Here is a 19,346-nt window from a genome sequence, read left to right as displayed (position 1 = left end):
AGTCACAGGCTGTGTCTGGAACAAGCAATTAGAAGTCATGCTGAGTTCAGGATTCCTGTCCTCATTTCAAGTCTGCCTACGTGCTCTTATCTCTTCTAAAGGAACCAGTTTCTAGAGGTTAGCAGAGAAGACAAGTCCGCTACAGCAGTCCCCTGCATTCACCCCTCATGAAGCTGTGCACACTCCTTTGCACAAACTGAAGTAATTGAAGAGCATATGCTCCCAAGTTTGCACCCCTCCATCTCCCAGCACTTCTACGACTCCAGCCAGCCTCTCATAACCTGTCCCCTCTCAACCCCTGCAAAGTTCTGTTAGCAGAGAGTCTCACTGTTTTCTTTGAGGTCATGTTAGTCTTTACTTCACTGCCTCTGACTGTGGGCTGCATTTTCTTACTGTCCTCTTCCCTTCTTCAAACTCACTTCACCAATGAAAAACCAGCCTAGTATGTAAAAGGCAGTTGGGTGGAAGCTGGTATTTATAAAACAGAAGGTTTCTTCTTCCTGCAGCTGTTGGCATGTCTATCCCAGACACATGTCCTAAGACTAGGATCTGATATAGGGACAAAGAAAGATAAGAGCTTCTCTTACTTGCCTTCAGTCTTGAAGATACAAAGGTCCCCAGTTTGAACAGCTAAGGAGCTCTTGGCTTGTGGCCTAAATGCCACCTGTTTCTGCAGTACAACCAGATGGGTAGGATGCCTCTCTTAGCTAGTATCTGACAGAAATTTCCCCATGTAAGGAGAATTTTCAGCTATGTTTTTGAAGGACTTAGTATCCTTTTAGAGGTGCCCAACACCCCAACAGTGACAATCTGCAGACTAAGGCTCTGGCCCACTTACCTTTGGCATGCTGTTTGTTTCAGGGCAGGAGCTCTGGCAGAGGTTCACAGATGGCGCCTGGGACTTGTGATGGGTACAGGGAAGCAGCCAGGGAGGAAGAGCATGCTCCAGGACATTTTATTTACTAGAAAAATGACAAGTGCTGATTGTTCTCCATAATTTAACACACCATTTGGATTAGGATAGGAATCCTATCTAAAGAATTTGTCCATTGAACAATGACCAAAAGAAATCTAGGTGTCTTCCTCCAAAATCGTTGCATCAGAGGGGTCTGCATTGTTTAATGTCAGCTAACCATGGTATGATCAGGCATGTGGGACTGGAATACAGTAAAAATGAATTGCAGAAAGCAATACCTGTAAGAACAGATTTCATTTCACCTGCTTGCTACATATGAGACAGTGATCCCTGTAAAAAAAGGCAGGACAAACCTGCTCTGATAAATATGACCAGATGAAATAACTTATTTCATAGTCTGTCATCTAGTTCAATGAGTCACATGCGGTATCTCTAGAAAGTTGGTAACACCCTAGAAATCTGTAACTTAATACATATTTAACTGAGGTCTTGTCTCATATTTAATAGCAACTCCAACTGGGCTTGCATAACAATCTAGAGGAGGGTGGAGACTGCCAACATAGGCTTGAATAGAGCACTAATAACCCTTTAGTATCCATGATGCCTAAGAAAAAATCAGCAGAGCATTTGTGTTTGTAGCTAAGGCTTATTTGCAAAGTGATAGAAATGTGATTACCAAGATGCTCAGCTACAGTAGTGTTGCTAAAAAGCTGGAATTCGGGCTGAGAGCAAAGGATGGGCACAGAGTGGTGGTAGGTATATCCTGAGCATGATGGCTTCCGTGTGAGGGCAACATTCAGAAGACGTTGCGAGCTCCAAATGACCAGCTCATAGACAAAGACTGTCTTGAAGGTTTCAGGATAAACACAGCTAAGCTATGAGGATGCTTTATCTTCTCAGAGAGAGAGAGAGAGCCCAAATGCTGCAGTGTTTCAGGCAGCCAGAACAGCATTTGCTGTGTAATGTGAAGTATTTAAGCACACATGGGCTTCATGGTGTTTCCTGCCAATCTGCAAAGAACAAGTGTGGTGTCTTGTAGTGCCAGGAGCTGGACTAAGGAGAGGAGTTCCCCAGTGGGCATAACCTAATTGCTGTCCTACCTGGGCCATATGGCTGAAAGGCTATGGGGAAACCCTGAAATGTCACACTGTCCCTTTCAATAAAATAAATGTATCTGCCCCTTCTCTGTCTTCTAGAGGGTAGTGTACCTTCTTTTCTGGCTATACACTCGAGGAAAAATAAAAATACTCTCCAAGTTGCCCAGCTGGCCTCAGCTCTGCAGACCAGGGGGCTGTGACAGAGTAGTTCAGTGTGTAAGGACTGTATCCTGTGGACACGGACTGCCCTTCCCTCTGGATGGCTTCTCCCCCATGTACAGAGATGACTCCTGGTAAGGCACTCATCCAGCTGCTTCAGGTGATGCACATGTGCCCACTTGAGTCTCCTCTGGAAAATCACATGCCTTCTTAAGGGTTCACACCCATCCATAAACATACACATGTAAACAGCCTGATAGCACATTAACACAGTTATGACCTATGATAATGGCAGTGAAACATGAAAGCTTCTTTCCTCATCCTTGTTTTTCTGGTTTGAAAGACCAGGATGTGACTCCCTGAGTGGAGGAAAGAGGGGTAGATGCTTCTGTCAGTTTAGCAGCCCTGCTCCAGCAGCGGCAAGGCACCTGCACTGCAACTGCTTGTATGCAACTCAAGAGCTTCAGGTCACTTCTGACTCGAGGAGGCATTTATTGTCACTGATAATTGTTACTTCCTTACACAAAGCAAACAAAAATACCTGCTGCACCAGGACAATCACCTGCTGTGGTTTACCCAGGGGGAAAGGGGTGGGCAGTATGGCCCAGCTGATGCAAGAGAGTGCTCTGTGCTACTCCATGCTTCTCTGTGCCTTTTGGGTGCTTAGGGACATGCAAAATGCTTCAGACAGTACCTTAGCCAGTTTTCCTCTGTCATATGTGTGCACACAACACTAATCACAGGCACTCTCTGAGGTAAACTGAAGTGCTTATAGGTATGTGACTCGAAGGGACATGTGTCCCTTCCCTCCCAGGCCAGCTGGGAGGGTGGATGGAAGGGGCTGGGTAGTGAGGGGGAATAACACACTGAAGATGACGGGGATCCAGTGCCCCAAGCGTTTTGCAAATGGCTTCTTTTCGTCTGAGCACAATGAGTTTGTGAAACGAAAGGAGACAACTGCCGTTTGCAGAAGAGCAGGGATTTTTTTCCCTCCTTATTGCAGGCAGGACCAGCTGCGTTCCAAACCCGTGACTGCAGCAGCCATGACCCCTCCGAAAGGAAATCTGAGCCCGCGAGCAGTTGTGCCTGGGGAGGGCCGGGCTCTCACGTTTCTCTGTTTTGTTTTGGAGACTCGGATAAGTAGTGGGCTTGCTTTTTCTCTTCGTTTCTTTTCTTACTTTCTTTTTTTTTTTTTTTCTCTGAATGTATTTCCACAGCCTCAAGGAAGGAATTTTAAAAAGAAAAAAGAAAAGGAAAATAAAAAAAAAAAAAAAAAAAGAGAGAGAGAGAGAAAAAAGGTTCTGGCATGGGAACAAGTATGTTTCAAATTACAGAAAGGATGTGAAAGGTTCAAGAATTTGAGCCGTGACTCCGCCTGTGTCTGTCTCCACCCCCCACCTCCCACCCCCATCCCCCCAGAGGGCAGCTCGCATTGTGGCTTCTCCACTGCGCCGCACAATGCTGTGGGAGCGGGTGTATCCCGCTGGGCGGTGCGGGGACCAGGCACAGGATGCCCTTGGCGGCGCAGCGCCCGCGCCTCCCGCACCCTGCCCGCCTCGCCGGCTGCTGCCTGCCTGCTTTCCCGAGGCTTTCAACCACCCTTTACCCAGCTCGCAGTTTTGAGCTCGGGTTTTTTGTCTCCTAGGATGTGCATGTGTGCGTGTGGTTTAGCTACATCTCAGGAATGTGCCGAGGTCCCACTTCTGAGGGCGGAGCGCCCTCTGCTCGCTGGGGAGGGGGGAAAAACAGGCAAAGGTACAGCTCTAGGGCGGAGAAGCAAGGTTCCTGCTGCTGCCAAGGCGTAGGCACTTGCCCGCAGGAGCCTGTGCACGGACACGTCCGTGCCCCCGCGGTGACTCGAGGGAGGGCCGGTCGTGGCGCTCAGCGCTCTGCAACGCCTTCGACTCGAGCTGCGCTCGCTGCTTGAGTTCTCAGCGACCATACCCCCTGTAGCTGGCTCCCACTGCAGAGCCACAAAAAGATAGGCTGGGGAGAAACCACTGGCAAAGAGGACGGTTGAAATGGCTTGATCTTCCCTTGCACGGGAAAATCATGGTTAGATCTAGTCTCAGTCCCTTATGGAGGATCATATCCTGAAGAGCTTCTCTGTTATACGACCACTTTATCCTGTGTCTCCAGATGGAAACACAGACCACCATGGAATGCACATACTCTGTATCCTAAAAGGGGGATCCTGTGAATAAGGTTACATGGCAGAACGTTATTTTCTTGTCCTCCTGTCAGGTGATCGAGTATCCCCTTCCCATAAGGCCGTGAAAGCTGGCATATTTGTCCCTTGAGAGTTGCACAGTTAATTGCATGTCAGTGAGGTAAGTAAGGTCTTCATGAAACGTCTGGAAGAGAGAGGGCTACCAGAACAATCTGTCAGGTCTGTAGCATGTGTCTGGCTGCCATTTCAGCAGCCTACAAGAAAGAGGGTGGCAAGGCATGAACTCTGGCTTGACTGAATTTTCTGTTGTGCCAAATTCAGAAGGAAATCTTTTTGGTTGGGCTTTCTGGATTAGGAAACTATGGAAGAGCATCAGTATTGTTGACCGACAAAGACTGACCCTCTTAAGAAGAACAACTATAACATAAATCTTCAGGAGCTGAAATGTCCATTTATCATCTTGACCTTTACCAGTGTCTTGTAAAAACCATTAGCACCAGTCAATTAACTTGAATCTGCTGCTTCATGCTGAAAAAATTTAATTTTGTCCTTGCAAATTTTCACTCCATCATTTCTTCAGATTCCGTGACTTTGCTGTAACGGATTCAGGTGAGGGGCCTGAAGCATCTTAGTTGCACTGACCAGTACCTTGTGCATGGCATTCTCCCAGTCCTGTGATGCTTGATTTCGTGCATGGCTGCAAGACACCTTTTTGCATAGGGTGCATGTCCACTGATATGCACTGAACACTCCCTATGTGGATGGGAAGCTACTGGAACAAAGAACTATTGATCTAAGTTTAAAGGAGGAAGACTAGGATCAGTGTACCCGCTTCGGCAGCCTGTGAGTTTTCTCCTTTGCAACTAAAAGCCAAAAACCCATAGGCCAGTTCAGCTAGACAGATCAAAGGTCTTCACTGTGAACAAGCTGAGATAGTTTGTCATAAAAGATTAGTCTTTATACTTACTCTGAGATTTCCAAAGATTCTAATTAGTGATGTTGTCCTAAGCACTGTGATGGTGCCTAGGAAATTAGTCTGAATTGGATCTCTTTCTGCTGGATGGGATTCGTTACAAAAAGATTGTTTTCCTTGCAAGATACCCAAAGGTTCATCTAAACTATCTAACACATTAAATACCCTAGTGTGCATGTTGTGTTTTCAAAACATATTACTTAAACAGTGTTATTTTCTTTCTAATATTGAAGAGTTCTGACAATGTCACTTGGCTGTGTCACTCTCAGAAGCTATGGAAGATATGTAGTGTTTAGCCAGCTTTTTACACTGTCTAATTTTGTGCTGGCAGACTGAATTCCTGAGGTATGTTAGATGAGTCTCAAAGCTGCCTTAATTTATGCTAGCCAAACCATTTCCTTCTGCGCCATTTCACAGGTGCAGGATCAGCAGAGTAATTCATGTTCCATTCCCTTACTGCCCCTGTTCAGTGTCTTACCAGAATTTATCCCTAAATTCCCAGCAAGGGGACAAATGCTGCCACCAAGCTTAAAAAAGCTTTATTGATCTGAGAATGCTCAGAGATCTGCATGATACAAACTGCAGCTACATCCCTCTACCACACTGCTTGCATGTGACCAAAATCTCCGCTCTCAATTTTAGTTGCATCAGGCCACATAGTAGGACAGAAGGTTGCATCTAGTTCCTTCCCAGAGGTTCAATCTCTTGATTTTGTGTTAGGCAAAATAAATAATTTTTATTTATCAAGCCCTTCTGGAATGAAAATGTGGTCTCCAACTCTTCAGCTGAAAGAAACCATTCAATCTCCCTGCAGGTTTTTCCTGGTATAAAGGTACAATCTAGCTGCCACATTGTTGTTACTCTGGAGTTTAAGTGGACACTCAGATAAATAAAAGTGACACCTGCCCCAGGCCAGTTCCCATCTCTATTTGATTATGTTGTTTTCTTACAGAAGATTTTTGATGGCTGTAGCTAATCTAGAAACTTAACTGTGATAATTGAACAAATCAGTTTAGTTGGGCATCTGATTCTGTGCAAACCTAAGTGGAATAGTAATGCATGACTAATACACAACAGCACTTTGCATAAGATAAAGATCCATGTGTAACATATGCAAGCCCAAGATACTGTGGGAAGAAAACACCAAAGATATTGAACAGGATGTATGTGCTACTCCTGTACTCCAGAGTTCACCCTTTTCCTAAACAACAAACTGTCCTGTAAGGACAGTGAAGCAGGACCTTCACTCTCTGACATCAGGTACCATGAGATTCCATTGTTCTGTCTTCCTTGTTTTCCACCCTGGAAACATGTGAGAAACTTCTCACTCCTGATCCAGCTTAAATGACCTTAGATCATCTGCCTGCTGATAAGCCAGAAGACTCATTTCAAAAGAAAATCTGGGATGCTGCAAATCTTGTTTTCTGTTATGTAACAATAATTGTGTGTCATGCAAAAAAAAAAAAAAAAAAAACCCAAAACCAAAAAACACTCTCTTTTTTTTTTTTTTTTTTTTTTTTTTTGGTGCAAATATAAAATCATTAGCTGTTCACAACTCTCTGGTCTTAATTCTGACTCTGCATGTGTTGGTATTTCATTTTATGCCTCTTAGGCTGAAAAAAAGTAGATTAAAAAAGGATTTCTTGGGACTGAGGGGAAGAGAGAGGCACAGATATTTTTCACTGACATAGCCAGGGAATGGTGAACAGTTGGTCAGCAGAATAGGAGCCACTGAAGAACATCCTAGGACATGACCTCTTTTAAACAACAGCCCCAGAAATGCAGAGTATCTGCACTCAGGTCTGTGGATCATCTGCAGTAGCTTCAGTGGGTCCAAGAGATACTAAGACTGTCCTGTAGCAGTGACACATCACACGTGTGGGCCAACAAGCAATGGGAGAGTTGTCACACTGGTATGTCAGGTATCTTCAGTCCCTTAAGCACAGCCCCACTGAGTCCAGCACAAAACGTGCCACAGCCACTGCTGAGGCACCAGCCTCTGGAGCAGGGTGCTGGAGGAACATGGTACGACAGCACAGTGAGACTCCCGCTGGCAGCTCTTTGCAGCAAAGCAGCACTGAGGTACTTGAGGGAAGAACAGCTCTGGTGAGACCTCGCCTGCATCCAGGTCTGGGTTCCACAGCAAAGGAAGAACATAGACCTGTTGGAGTGAGTCCAAATGAAGGCCACCAAGTTAATTAGTGGGAAGGAGTACCTTTCCTTTGAGAAAAGGCTGAAAGAATTGGGACTGCTCAGCTGGAAAAGAGAGGGCATTAGGGTGACCCAGTTGTGGCCTTCCATCTCTCCAAGGGAACCTATTGGAGAGAGACATTTTGTAAGATTATGTAGTGATGGGACAAGGGGGAATGATGTCAAACGGAGAGAGAATAGGTTTAGATTAGAAATCAGTAAAAAATTCTTTGCTGTGAATGTGATGAGACACTGGAATAGGTTGCCCAGAGCAGTTGTGCATGCCTCATCCATGGAAGTGTTTAAGGCCAGGCTGAATGCAGCTCTAAGCAAGGTGATCTAGTGGAAGATGTGCCTGTCAACGACTTAGGATTGGAAGTAGATGATGTTTCAGCTCGTTTCCAACCCCGGCCATTCCATGATTCCATGAGAACAGGATCCGGGCGAGGCCTCCGTGCCGCGCTGTGCCGGGCCCGGCCGAGCGGCACGGCCGGGGCTGTGCTGACACCTGGCGGCCGGCGCGGGCACTGCACAGCCCGCGGCCCGTCCCGCCGAGCGCGGCGTCCCCGGGGCCTGCTGGGGCTGAGGGCTCGGATAGCTCCGGGACGGACACCGACAGCTCCCGCCCTCCCCGAGCCCCAGAGTAGGATCCTGTGTTGGTGTACGCTCCTGTGTTCCTTAGGCGTGGGATAGCGTTAATTTTCTTCCAAGGGGCTGTTCTCTGGATTTGTGCTGGATGCAGTATTGATAATAGAGAGATGGTTTTGTTATTGCTGGGCGGGGCTTGCACAGAGCCGAGGCCTTTTCTGCTTTCTGTACTGCTAAGCTGGTGAGGAAACTGGGGACAGATAACACCAACTGACCAAAGGGATATTCCACACCGTGTGACATCGTGCTCAGTATAGAAAGTGGGGGGAAGCAGGAGGAGGGGTGGGATGTTTGGAGTGATGGTGTTTGTCTTCCCAAGTCACTGTTACAGGTGATGGGGCTCTGCTCTTCTGGAGATGGCTGAACACCCGCCTGCCATGGGAAGCAGTGAATCTTTTCCTTGCTTTGCTTTGCTTACATGTGTGGCTTTTGCTTTTCCTATTAAACTGCCAAGCTTTCTAGCTTTTTACCCTTTCAGTTCTCTCCCTGACTGCACTAGTGGTGGAGTGAGCAAGTTGCTGCTTGGGGCTTGATTGCTGGCTGGGGTCCATGCCAACTCTAACCACAACAGCTTCTATGAAAATGTACCTCAGTGTTAAGCAGTAGTCAAGAAACAGTAATGACTTTTCAGGAATGATTAGGAAAAGAACAGAACCCCCCCCCCCCCCCCCCAATCTTATACACCTGCATGTGCAAACTGGCCAGCATTTCAAATGCTGCTCTGATTCTTCATCTCAAATCCCCACATATTCCATAGGTGAAGGTGGCACTGACTGCAATTGCAAGGCAATTCTGGAAGAGTCACAGGCATCAGAGGACACAGACCTGCTGGGATAATGAGCCAAAGCCTTCTGAAGGTGACTGCTGAGCAGATACCACCAATGCCAGCATGCCAGCCATCATCTTGACCTCTGATTAGGCACTGGAGCCGCCTAAACTCTATGAGAGGTTTCAAGATATTTCAAAGATTTTTTTTTTTCTCCATGTTAATTCCATTGGGAAAGAGAGACCTATCAGACTGCAACTATCTTCTTTCCTTTCCACCGAAAGCTGATCTTCCCAAAGTGGCCAACATTTCCCAGTGTGTCAAGATTTTTGTTGTAAAGTCTATGTTGGCAGTTGGTCACATGGAAAAATGTATTTCCTGTACAAATTAACATCTTCTAGATTCTATTTTAAAATAAATGTTAATATATGCAAGGTTTAATTCCTTCTTAAGAACTGTAAAATGTATTTTTTTATTGTTGGTTTAAAAAAAAGTATGGTGTCTAAGTCAATCTGTTATGTCTCCCATCTTTCTAACATATTTTTTCCCAAAGAGACATTAAATGAAGTTTCTATCACCCATAACTTTTTAAACAACATGACCTGTAGTTTCTCATGAATTTATTTTTTTCTCTTGCAAAGGTCCCTGTGTCAGATCTGCTAAGGTGGCAGGGGATGACTGACGGCCCTTACCTCAGTGTTTGTCCATGTGCTTTACCTCAAAAGGAGATAACAACAATATATGAGTGTTTTCATTTCCCAATTCCCACCTTTTGCCTTCATCTCTGTAAGTAAGTTCATCACTGTCAGCATACAGAGCAAGACAGATTAGATAAACAGGTTCAAAGGATCAATCCTTCTTTAATGGAAAAAGACCAAACTCTATAGGAATCTGCTGTGTAATGGAACATCAGCTTCATTTTTACATTCAATAACTCAGACTATCACAGATCCCCAGTGTTCGGCCTCCCCAAGCCCAGAGCCACTCTGAGTTTTCTTTCAGTGGTTCTCATACAAACTTGCATTGTCTGATCTGCTTCCTTGCTTCATTTTTATGTCTCTTCCCTTTCTTCCTCCTCTATTTCTCCTTCCACAGGCTTCTGTGCTGTCTCCTGGTCTTTGAAGTGACTGATTGAAAAGAAGTGAATGAGTATTATTCTAGTAAAGTGAACCTTCTCTGTCAGATATCTTCAAGCTGCTGAGAGGATCTTGAGGAAACAGCCTGAGGTAGGAACAGTAAGGACAGCAAAGATCACAACTTTTCTGACTCTTGTCTGCAGGGTGAATATTACAATTTCACACATGCTACAGTGCTAAAATGTATCAAGAAGCTATATAAGGGGTATATTTGTCCATATCTATTTTCCCCCTTATATCAACTCTGCCATGTTAAGGACATCAGATGAAGTCTTTTCTGGCCATTGGGTTTCAACAGTTTTACCTGCTTACTGATTAACCACAGTTCTCTAAGTTGTGCCTGAAGTGCTGGGAATCCTGTGTAACCTCTGACTGAAGATTAACCAGGCTAAAGCACATCTAGCATCTGGGCATGGATGCTTTTAGTATGGTATTGCTATTTGTGAAGGAATAAAGACTGGACCAAACAAATTAATTTGCTTCTCTTTAAAAATATTAGGAGGCTAAGAGCAAAACTGATCCATTCCTTCTAGCTTTAAAACTAGACTACAGCATACATTTAAACATGTTAGTATGTGCTGAGGGATGGGAATATTTGGGCATGATTAACAGGGCTCTCAGCTGATGAGTCACGTGTCAGAACTGACTGAAAATCTAGGGGGACTTTTGGGTCCAATGACAAGCTTTTTAGCCTGCAGCAACTGAAAACCTCTTAGGAGTTTGCTGCTGAATGCTCAGCTCTCAGAACTTGGACATGATTGCTACAGGCACTGAGGAAGAGGCACTTTCAAGAGAATGAAAAGTTCTGTAGTGTGAAGGTGGATTTCCAGAGAAAAGTAGGTCTCCTAAGAAGAGGAATCAGAGAGAAGGAAAAAAACCTGAGTCCCTGAGGATGGAAGAAAAGTTCTGACAGCACAGGTATGCTGTCTTTGCAAATCTTACTTTGGCTGCAGGGGGGATAGTGTTGAGCTGATGCTTCTCATCTTAGGTTTAGGATGAATGAAAATGCCATTCAGCCCTGAGATTCCTGCAAGATTCTCATGGCAAGTTTATCTAATTGGAAAATAAGACTTGTAGTTTGATTCAACAGAACTTCTAAGCATACAAGGTGTTTTTTCATTTACCTTTTATTTGCATGAGTAGTGGATTCGCCAAAAACATATGTCCCTTCACATCCTAAGATTAATAAGGTTATGTTTATTTGGTGTCAAGCTGAATTAAAGAAAGAAAGACAAGCCAGGAGTCATTCACCTGTAATTCACAACTGCTGTCTGATTCCAGTCTAGATTGTGCACTAGTTCACCAATTTGGACTCAGTTCAGTGGGATGCTTTGTTGGTAAGAGGGGAAGTGCTAGGAAACCTGGCTAATTTTAAGCAGAAAAATTCTCCATATCAGAGTGGGGCCTGGCTATCTTCTAATAGGTGAGCAGATGGCCTGGTGCCTGGAGGAAGAGAGACGGAAAAAATCCAGAATGGTGGCAGGGTGGCAATTGTAGCCTTTAAAAAATTATTATTACTATTATTATTATTATTATTATTATTATTATTATTGCAAAAGAACATCATGTCTGGCTGACCATCACTACTGATCCCAAGCACCACAGTGGTTTTGTCTACCCCATTGTACAGCCGAGGGTTTAGATGTCTATTTTTCACTTTCCCACAGCAGTAAGGCATAAGAATCTATCAATATCCTGTATATCCTATACAAACAGTGGCTGTCTGTGATATTCTAAAGTTGATCCATTATCATTGATGCTATCTACACTATTTACTAGGTGTCATGGCATTTCTGTTGGTCTCATTCTAGGCTCAACATTTGCTATGAGTGAATTTTGCCTTTTAACCTTAACAATCACAGAATAGTCTGAGTTGGAAGGGACCCAGAAGCATCATGATGTCACCAGCAAAGCTGGCTGGTAGCTGTGCTGCAGCAGAGAGGTTTCCCTAGAGCAGTAGCCTACCAGAAGAGCGTTCTGGCCATGCTTTCAGAGGCATACTTGCATCATGGCTTTCCAGAAGGCTGCCATAGGAGTCTTTATGTTTCCATCCTTATCAATATTCCCAAAGAAGTTCTCAGAGTTGAAGGTTGTGCTCTTTCAAAGAGTTCTGTTGGAAGCAGAGATAAAACATGGGCATGACCATGAAACAGCCACTAATACCTGCCTCCAGCTCTCCTCTTATTCTTCCATCACCCTGCTTTTATTCAGCCCATCACTGAGAGATGTGAGTTCTCAACTCCTTGTGCAGTCAGACTTTTGTCAGAACAAAAGCCTTTTGTTCGGGTTAATTCCATTCTTCTCAGTTATATCTCTTTCTCCCCTTACCTTGAAACAAGACTCAGTAGTAAACCTGGCTTTTTTTTCCCCTTATAATTGCATATGCGTATTTGGTCCTCATCCCAGCAGCCACTGCTTGGCTAGGCTGTCTAATCAAGACAGTTCTGTCCCCCGGATCTCTGATCACTTTAGTTACTCTTCTCTGAATTCTGCTTCTGTTTGAATGAGGGTACCTGAATACCTGAATGGCTATTAAAAACTGCAAAGCATGGTAGTGCAAGTGTCACTAGCTGTGAAGCACAGCAGCATTATTTGATGTGAGCTAACAGCCCAAGGCTTTGCTTAAGTTCATCTGAAGCCTTATCCACAGCTAATTCTCACCCAGTTAGCTGAAAATCTGCACAGCAGTTAGGAAACACAGTGAAGCTGGTAGTGCAAAAGTGTTACTTAGCTCAGCAAGCCTCAAGTGCTTGCGTTGGCTTCCATAAAGGAGGACAGCGCCATCTCCTGCTATCCATGGAAACTGCAGACCTTGAAAAGCTGAGCAATGTCTGTTTCAGAAGGTAAACACCTTGTCCTTGTAATGCCATATCCTACTTTTACGAAGCTCATTAATTTTGATGCTAAAGCAAAACTGTCAGAGAAATGTTTTATGAAATTCAGCTACTGGGATGGGCTTGTGATGAGGATGGACACTTATTTGGCTCATACCTGAAATCAATCCATTTGTTTTACACAGCCAGCAAGTATCTATTCACGTTCCTTTTTTTCCCCTCAGTGCTCTAAGATCCCGAAGAAATACCTTCTCCAGAGGATCAAAGGCTTTGCTTAGTCACTCTGTGTGTACTGAGATGTGTGAACATTGTGATTCTCTTTGTGCACTTACTTTTCTGAAGGAATTTGGCTGAATTTCTTACTTGAAAGAAAACTTACCCCTTTGAACCTCCATCCCTCCAAGTGTCCACCGCATGTGTACTGTGTACACGGAGCTAAGAACACAATTCAGTAGCTTGTCTGACTCAATTCCATGGGATTTGGATGCTGTTTGGGATCTTGGTGATACAGCCTTTGACCTTACTGTAGATGACATCTAGTTCAGGATGCATTTGACACACCAAATCCTGCAACGTGATGAAAGTTTCATTCATCAACTCATTGTGCTACATAGGGCAAGGAAAGTGCAGTGTGGACATTCAGAGAACAACAAAACCTATCTTGTGTTCATAAATATATTAGCCATTCTCTCCTAAGGATGGTGCCTTCTGCTATCTCTGCTCTTCGCTTTCAAGAAACCCTGGAGATCCAACCATAAATAAGTGTTCATCTTTCTCTTTTTCCATGTTTGAGACAGAAAAAAATCTACTAATTTGTGTAGAAATTAGCTTAGTGCAAGGTAGGTGTTCATTAGTAAATGTCTTTACCAAAGACCTCTTATTTTCAGCCATTCAAGTGATTCATGTTCATCCCTGAGACAGTCCTGGACGGGTCTCCTCTCCATTCTATTAAGACTCAGACTGCAAGTTGAATAGTTAATGGCCACAATGTGCCATAGAGTTCTGAAAAATAAAAATCAGAATCACCCAAGACCTTAAAGGATCTCCAGCAATGGGGCTTTATAGCCCACAAGAAAGATGATCCTCTCTGGGAAGGGGCCAGGTATCTTCAGATGAACAGAACTTTTGGGAAAGCTCTGCTTCATTTTGTACTCCTAAGAAGTTCCAGTCAGCAGAAGAAGGCCTGACATTTGTTTTTTCCTAAGAATTTCAAATAGGGCAATGACTGCTCAGCATTTCAGAGTTCATGTTGTAAGTTTTATGTTTTAACTTATACTGAATGGGCAGTAGCACAGTGTTCTGATTCAGGGATTTGGAATGTTAGAAAGTAACCTTAGAAATGTTAGAAAGTCAATGCAAATATTATTGATGCCACTGTAAATTACTCCTCTAAATTTTACTTTGCATTGATTGAGCTTTTAAAGACATGACTATGATTCATACCCATGATGACAGGGGAATTGTTCATATATTATGTTAGTTATATACTTAATTGTTGAAAGTTTCAAGGCAGCTCAGAAAATTTATGAAAGCTTTTGTTTCTGTTATTGTGAAAAGTTAAAGCACTGTATTTTCCCCTAAAGTTTATTTATAGTTTGACAATGCATTCTTACAGATTCTTTTTGGAAACTTAAGACCCACTGTTCTACAGATCCATTACAAGCTAATCATCTACTGTGCAATAAGCTCTTGACTGTTACTGCTCAAACCCAGCCTTGAACCAGTCTGGGTGCAGCTGGGTTTCTTAGTTTTCATCCAGCACCAAGGGTTTCATGGATGTGGAATGGCTTTCTGATGAAGCCATTCAGACATCCTTGCACTATGGACAGCAGCAGAGTGACCTACTCCTGGGAATGCACTGCAGGAAAGCTCAAACTGCCTTTAAGGCTGCTGGCTCTCCCTAGGGTTGTCAGTCTGGCTTAAGCCCATGCCAAAGCTGCTGAGCTGCCAGTGCAGCCTCAGGAGCAGCATAGCCAAAGCACAATGTCTGGCCTACCAAACAGTGCTGGGGTCAGCAGCCCCTGGAGGAAGCCAGCTTGGGCATTTCTGCATGTTTGACACAGTCAGTCCAGTCCAGAAAAACAACACGCAGGCAGCTGCAAGGCAGCAGTAGTTTCTAGTGTACTGTGATGCTGAAGATGAGCATGTGCCAGCTACTTTGATTCATGATTTCTGAAACGTTTGATTGTCAGTATCTGCAAGTTGGAACCCTATAAAGAATAGATTATAAAAAGAATGTAGGGAACAGTCATGCTTAGAAATCTAGTCAGAAGGGATAAACTGTTGTTTAAAATGTGTCTTTCTATTGTTGCACCATTGCTAGTACTGTCAAATCCATGCAAAGGTTTCTAGATGTCCTTATTCCAAATTCCTCTTATAGACACACTAATTATTAATTCTTTAGAAGTCAAGATAAGCATGCATCACTGAGAAAAGGGGCAGAAAAGGCTTTTATTCATGTCTTCCCTTAAGTTTCCTGTAAAGGATTAACACCTTTACTAATGTCTCAAAGATTTAAGACAATTCAAGGTCTTTGGCACTATATATTTACTATTACTCAGAATTGAAATGCAAGACTCCCTCCCTACAGTATCCCCCCCTACATCACAGTGGAATGAAATCTGTCAGATAGATTAGATGTTTACCTACAAGCATTTGATTAGGATACTGAAATGTCATTGTAAATTTATGCTATTGACTATTTCTCTTGTGAAATGCCAGGTAATTTAGATTTTTGCAAGGATGAGGTGAAGAGAACAACTGTTAACCTTAAAAAGCAGATTCATAGTGAGATTTAGGTTGAAGATTAATTCCTTGCCTCAAAGTTTCTGAAGTGTTTCCTTTTAAATAAATGCATTTCAATAATCTCTTTTAATTTGTCAGAATTTAGCTAAAATTTATTATTCTTTCCAATTTTATTAATTGTTTAGGTTATTAGTAATAAAACTAGCAGGACTATCTCTATTGCAATGCTGTTCTTTGCACCCATACAGCCCGTTTTAGTTTTCATTTTTGCAGAATGAGGCCTCATTTCTTGCAGACTTGGAAAATAATTCTCTTTGATCTTAATTTATGCAGGAAAAAATCTTTACCCTAGAGGGATGCCTGTTTTTCATATTATCTCAGCTGAAAGCCCTTGATACTCTCAGGAAAGACTATGGATGAATATTATTTATTGTGCTCATTTTTAGTTTCTTTCATTACATAGTAACAAAGAAACACATGTAAATGTAACTTAGGTACAACCTATTACCTGAGTGTCCAAAACTGCCCATCAGTGTTATGGTTAGCTTGTTTCAAGTGTGAACATATGTTCTAAGTCCCAAATCTAATTTTTGTGAAAACTCTCCGTTAATCACGGTGCTCCCAAAAGTGGATGGAAGGCCCTGAGGCCCCTGACACCTTCTGTAACTACTGCCATGAAGAACAAGTGGATGGATGGGAAGGCCAGGACTGGACTAATATATACCCAGGTGTCTACCCCGTGTTGGTCTGCAATACAACCTCTGCTCTCACTCAGGAACTTAGGAGCATTTCTCAGTCTCCTATTTTCGAAACAATAGAGGCAGCACATGAAGTTACAACAATATGTGTCATGCTCCCACCTTGCTACAGAGTATACTAAGATTTGGTTTCTTTGGTTTCTTTTTCCGTCCTACCAGCCTTTTAATGATTTATTTGCATTTTTTAAAAATAGGACTGCTTTGCTTTCAATGCCTTGAAGCATCCATCTTCTATTCTCCAGGCATAGTGATGGAGTATCAAAGTACTTCACAGTATCTAGCATCTTAGGCCGCCCTGGAGAAAGACAGCTCAGGGGATGAACAGAATTCGTCCTCCACTGGTAATTCACTCCTTGTTCTAGTTCTGCTGTTAGAAAATGGAAGTGAGTGAAATGTGGTGAAACTACAAGCACCTCTCCAGAGCTAGACCAAAACTAGATTCTGCATGGCTCCTGGAAATGGGCAGTTCTGTGATCCACCCACTTCTTAAAAATGCATAGTGTATGGTCCTGGAGCCTTGAATTTGGAGGGAGATCTGTTCTTTCTAATGGTTGTGACTAGTGCAATGGCATCTTCTGTGGTCAGGGGATTACTGGCCATTTGTAAAAGAAGAGACATAGATCCAGACATGGTGAGAATGAGGATGTCATGTCTAGCAGAAGGCATGCTGTAACCTCAAGGATGACCCTTTCTGCCCATTCTTCAGCAGGCACATGGAAAGACTGCGGTCCCTTTGAATGGGTTTGTCTCTTATCATATCTTGTCTCTGTCTCACAAAAGTCTGCAAGCTTCCAAGTCGAGTTGCCTTCTTAGTTTCTCTCTGTCTCCTAGTGTGAAATTCCATATATCAGTTCCATATATCCATCCATCTGTCTTGCAGAAGGATGTGATGTGCATCATATTCAGTCACATGATGGGGGGAGGCTGAGGCAATGGGCTGCCTTTGAATGGGTACTTGCTAGTAGGCCCCCTCTGGATGAGATTGTGCCCCTTGGGACATTTCCCAATTGCTTGGCTCCTCTTGGCAGCACAGCAGACCAGAGCTCATGCTGGTTGTTTGCCTGCTACAAGGTCTGGCTATCTGGCATTACAGGGTTGGCACTGCCATGTGCCTTTCTCAGTGCATGAACATCATCTCTCCCTCACCTTGGACCTCACATGCAGCCCCATTCCTACAATTAGAAAGAAAAGTTTCTTTGTTAATGTTGGTGAGCAGAAGGCACGTTCTTGTCTGGGTCCTTTGTGCTATCAGCTCCTAAGACAATCTGAATGGCTACAGAGAGAGAGGGAGGAATGCCTCTGGGTGAGCTAGTGACTTTACCTCAAACCAGGTTAAAAGCAAGGCACACAGACACGTTCATTTACATAATCTGAAACAGCGGGCCCAAAGACTGGTGTGGTTGCAGTGATTTGCAAAGACAGCAGTGTCCAGAAACAGGCCTACATTAACAGCTTTAAAGATGCCTCTCAGCCACCACGGTGTCATTTGTGGGCTCTCAGGATGGTGATGCTAGATCTAGCTGAGAATGCAGCTTGTAAGCATTCTGTAAGCAAGCTGGCTTTTCTGAGCTGAATTCCTAGAGTCTGATCTTGGATTGAGAAGGTGTGTTAGCTCTCAGTTCACACCTCTGGAGGAATCTTAGCTGGTTATTCAGTTTTGCCTTTTCAGGGATTATTGACCCGTCTTACTAGAAGACAGTTTTGGCTTTCTTTTGCCAGGGCTTGGTAATACTCCTCTATTTTAGGTAGTGCTGTGGCATTGCCCTGCTGTAGCAAAGACAGTTTATCCTGTGCTTGAATAAATTCTTAGCAAATCATTTACATTATGAAGGAGAAAGGTAGAGAGAGGGAGGATTTCTTATATTAAAAGACACTGCCTGGTTTTTGTGAAAAATGGCCAGATTCTCCTTGCCACATCTAAAATATCAAGACTCACTCTACTTATGTTTGATTAGCAGAGGAGAGGAATTCAGCTTCACATGATAGCTGTGCCCAGCTGTACGAGTGCCAATGCCAATTCACATGCATCACACACCTCAAGGTGTAAGTTCTACTTAGAGCAGGGTATGTGTGAATTCATTTGTGTCTGCTGTGACATTGGGAAGGATAGGACTTGCTGCCAACACTTTCTTCACATTCTCAGGGAGAATTTCTCATCCAAATTTTCCATGTATGGAAGATTGGATGGAGGCAGATGGTGAATTTAGCTGACTTAAAAATATTCCTTTTAGAAACAAAACAGAAAGAAACAGATTCTGCAGTAATCTCTACTGCTCCTGCTTCAAGTAAGCTGAAGGAGAGAAGAGATGTAAAACCTTGAATTTTGGAGAGGCATTTTTCTGGACTAGGAAGGTCAAAAGTTTTAATACTGATCTCTGTGTTGCCTGCAGGCTTTTTCAAGGCAGGAGCACATTGCCTTGCCTTCGCTTCAGTTGTAATTGTACCATACTTTAAAGATATGGACTTTTATTAGAAAGAGATAACATATCAGTGGAAATACTGAACCTGGAGAAGGAAGGCGTTAATGAAATGGAAGGCATTGTATTATTGAGATGCTCAAGGAACACTGGATGCTCACACCACATGCTTGTGGCCATCATGGTAGCAGGTGTGTGGAACATACTGAGGGAAGAAGGGCATTCAGATATTCAAGCAAGTCTCTCACAGTGTAGAAACAGCACCTGAGATTACTGAAATACTAGTTGTTTTGTTTTCCTCTGAAGGACTCCTAGCACACTCGGGTTCTTACTTTGTCTGAACAGACAGATTAGGCAGCTTTATTTTATTCCTTTATAGTCTGTGTCTCTTGCTGCTTACTGTGCAATGGCTAAAACCATTATGTTTGGGCCACTTATGAAAAACTGAAGTAGCTCCTGAACTTTGCAATCAAAACAAACAATGGCTCCAATCCTCTGGGATTTTAGTAATTTTCAGCTTTATATGCCCTGAGGGAC

The 19,346-nt window shown here is 43.5% G+C and overlaps 1 protein-coding gene and 1 long non-coding RNA gene across 3 annotated transcripts in view; both read left to right on the top strand.

Annotated features, from left to right (window-relative positions):
* Positions 1-19,346, top strand: part of ANGEL1 (angel homolog 1) — a 71,110-nt gene that overhangs the window by 30,376 nt on the left and 21,388 nt on the right. The window lies entirely within an intron of this gene.
* LOC132329219 (uncharacterized) lies at positions 6,841-9,360 on the top strand. 2 transcript variants are annotated; one of them, XR_009486987.1, is made up of 2 exons: positions 6,841-7,397; positions 8,911-9,360. It is a non-coding gene; the product is annotated as an uncharacterized LOC132329219 (long non-coding RNA). The 2 variants fall into 2 exon arrangements; XR_009486988.1 differs by having other exon boundaries at positions 6,841-7,443.

This window comes from Haemorhous mexicanus, chromosome 6, assembly GCF_027477595.1.
Source record: "Haemorhous mexicanus isolate bHaeMex1 chromosome 6, bHaeMex1.pri, whole genome shotgun sequence".
Lineage (NCBI taxonomy): Eukaryota > Metazoa > Chordata > Aves > Passeriformes > Fringillidae > Haemorhous > Haemorhous mexicanus.
The sequence above is the reverse complement of the archived record's forward strand: the minus strand, read 5'-3'. Positions and strand labels throughout refer to the sequence as shown.